At 31.5% G+C, this 3,374-nt stretch overlaps 1 long non-coding RNA gene across 4 annotated transcripts in view; it reads right to left on the reverse strand.

Moving 5' to 3' along the window:
* Window positions 1–2,090, reverse strand: part of LOC137488730 (uncharacterized) — a 4,056-nt gene extending 1,966 nt beyond the window's left edge. Inside the window, exons 1-4 of one of the 4 annotated variants that reach the window (XR_012396405.1) lie at window positions 1,159–1,448; window positions 784–844; window positions 299–358; window positions 25–192 (exon numbers count right to left, since the gene is read on the reverse strand). This is a non-coding gene — a long non-coding RNA (uncharacterized lncRNA). Of the gene's footprint in view, window positions 1–24; window positions 196–298; window positions 359–783; window positions 845–1,158 lie in introns of all 4 variants that reach the window. The other 3 variants (XR_012396404.1, XR_011007912.2, XR_012396403.1) reach the window with 3 other exon arrangements.
* Between the last annotated feature and the right edge of the window lie 1,284 nt (window positions 2,091–3,374).

Genomic DNA, 3,374 nt, shown 5'->3' on the forward strand with positions numbered 1-3,374 from the left:
AATAACATATTGAACTAAACTTACAGTTTCCAGGCTGTTTGAAAAAAAAAAACACATATGCCCAGTTAAATTGCTTAAAAACACAAAGACAACAGTTATAGAAAAAAATGTTTGTCTAATATTTACTCAGCACTTGGTAGGCAAATAGCATAGCCGTGGCTGTTTTAACACCAGATTTTTTTATCTTAGGAACTGCTGGAAGAAGAAAAAGAGGTTGTACATGAAACTCCTCACAACAAATCTGTGAACAACTTTCCCTTTAAAAATCTAATCAAAATGAGGAAGACATCAACATTACCTTGAATAATCAAGTGAGGAGTGATTGGTAGCATCAGTTTTTCAACATCAATTACTGTAGCTGAAAAACAGATAAATATAATAAGAGTAAAATAAGACTTAACATTAATTAATCTAAATTTATGGTACAACCATACCAATCTGTATGGGGTTAAAATACATTTGTACACAAATCATTCTCTGACCCCATCAATTTCTCTTAGAATAGGATGGATATCACCTGAACACCAAAAATTAAATGTACAATTAATGACACACTATACATCAAGCTCATTAACATTATTGAGAAATAGACAATTAATATGTATTTTGTTAATATTAACGTTAGCTTAAAATAATTCAACTGTATTTAATTTTCAGCTCCATTTAATAAAACAGTTAAGACTCATTTCATTATGAGTTTAGTTTAAATAACTAACTTACAGTTGAAAATTTTTACCATAATGATAGCTTAGTCATAATGACTATGTGAAGACCAGAGCTTACCTTAACGGTAACGTAAACGTTTAACTTTTCATGGTGACTTCGCCTTCATCTCAGTGTTGTGCTGAAATAGAGAATGCATTAATGCAGTTAACTTACAATAAGTTAAAGTTATGCTTTTTCAGGTAACTTAGCGTATGGTCAAAAACTCACTCAAGATAAACTCACTGTATCTAATACCTCGCAAACACTTACAATGACCGCCTGGCGTGTGTTATTTCTTGTTTAAAATACCGTTTGTTAACGGACAGCGTGACAAAACATAAGAACGTTACAACTAATGTCACTTGGTTAATTCTTTTAAATTACACACTCAATACACAGAAATATATACAAAACAATCCTTTAACGGACAGAATTTGACTTTAAAACACTTACCGAGGATGAATTCGCTGGATGAAAGACGACAGGTGAATTTCAAATTAGGAGAGCCGTTGCCTGCAGGTCGAGTCGCGTCCATTCAGTTCTATGAATCGGCTCCTTAGTGAACAGTAAAGATTTGAATCCGCCTAAAACCGATTCCTTTTTGTATATGATTCATTACTATTTCGTTATACTGCTTGGCCACACGCATTTATACACTAATTATACACTAATTACATATTGCTGAATGTGCTTGTGAACACGTGTGATCAAATAATTCCCGAGCAAACGGTTCAATTCGGTTCAGAGTCGCTCAAGGGCTGAACCGAACCAGTGCAAACGTGATATTGATTACAATATAGTAACATTGTTTTTTATTCACTTTACCAGCGAAATTATTACATATATCTGACCTTGACAATAACAATAAAGTTCGTTTGAAGTGTTTTGAGAATTAATATTTTTTTTCTCCCAGAATTCATTTCACATCAACAAGCAAATGGTAATGGCGGATGAGAAAGCCCAGCTAATGTTATAAATATTGCGTTTAATATGTCACGAAATGTAATTTTAACAGTGTTTCATGCGAGAATGTAGTTCTTACAAACTCAAATCTGTGGTTTATTTATAGATATCATGTGTAAACTTTAAGCGTGCTTTGCCGATAGCGGAGATTCTGACCTCCAGGGTGTCCATCATCACTCATGTATCCGGCGAAACGAGGTTATAATCGGCTAGACATGTGAGACTTGCCCCGGTCTTAGATGGCTCTATAATGAATGTGTTATGAAATTTAGTTTTAACCGTTTTTCATGCGGGAATGTAGTTGTTTTAAACTCAAGTCTGTGGTTTATTTATAGAGATGGTGCGTATTTTAAAATATTGTTTTGAAAATGCGGAGATGTGACCTCCATGGTGACGGGTGCCCAATCCTCATGAATCCGTCTAAAGCAGGCTGGTCATTCTGACATTTAAGCTGACTTTGGTTTCATGAATCAATTACTTTTGTTCCAGTTTACGTTTTGATTAAGCACAAAGTTATGTTGATTAAAAATGATTTAATATTTTCATGTTAACCTTATAAAATTAAGATGCAGTACACCCAAAAATGGAAAACCAGGGGACAGTTTTATGCACTGAACAGTCTGAAGAAACTGGTTAGTTTATTTTTCTTCACAAAATACTTTGTCAAAAAATAAAGTAAATATAATAATAATAATATAAAGTGTGTGTAGAGTTTTTCATGGTCATTTGCAGTACTGTATTTAGATGCACAGTAACTGATTTTTTCCCCAAATTCATTGTAAAATCTGCAGTAGCATACTGTTAATCATGTTCACAGTATGGAAATGTTGAGAATACATTATCATGCTGTGAAAACAGCAATATATACAGTAACACACTGTGCACAGCTTATACAGTAAACAACTGTTGAGAAATGCAGTATAATACCGTGAAAACAACAGAAATCGTTTACAGTGTATATATATATAATGTATAATGTTTTTAGACAATGTATTAGTATTATGTTTTGGTTATGATAATGTCATTCACAATTTTTCATAACATTTCAATCTCATGTTGGATTAACATTCTCATGAATGTTATTTAAAACATTGTTAGAACATTCCAACTACACCATATTAATGTTCTAAGAACATGAACATGAACAGAATGTTCTGATAATGTTCACTGTTAACTGGGATGTCTGAGCAGTGAATCAATAGTCCTGTGAGCTACTATTTCACAAATTTTAACATGTAAACAATTAAGAGATCTTTTTAAATCTCAAATTGCACATGAATCACACTATGAAATGTTTTTTCAAAGAGTTGTATTCTATTTGTTTTAATGGAGTTAAATCTTGTATATATATTTTATATAATAAATGGCATATATATTTTTAATTGAAACATACTTTATTTATTTTTAACAAAACAACAGAAATATTACCCAAGAAAACAAACAAATTAAATATATTATGTAACTTTCATTTAAGGTTCAAAAAATGCTCAGTTTTTCAATTGTTTTGCTACTCTGGATTTTTCCTCTTTTTAAAATTTGCATTTAATATTGTTCTATAACATAAATTTGGGTGTTCTAGTTTTTGAACTGTTATTGTAAGTTATTTTGTTAGATCCGCTCCAGATTTGGCTTCAGTACTGACTAATCCAACGTATATGCACAAATATAATATTGTATAGCTGATAAATTTTAGAGCTTAAAGATTT

Source organism: Danio rerio, chromosome 20 (genome assembly GCF_049306965.1).
Source record: "Danio rerio strain Tuebingen ecotype United States chromosome 20, GRCz12tu, whole genome shotgun sequence".
Taxonomy (NCBI): Eukaryota; Metazoa; Chordata; class Actinopteri; order Cypriniformes; family Danionidae; genus Danio; species Danio rerio.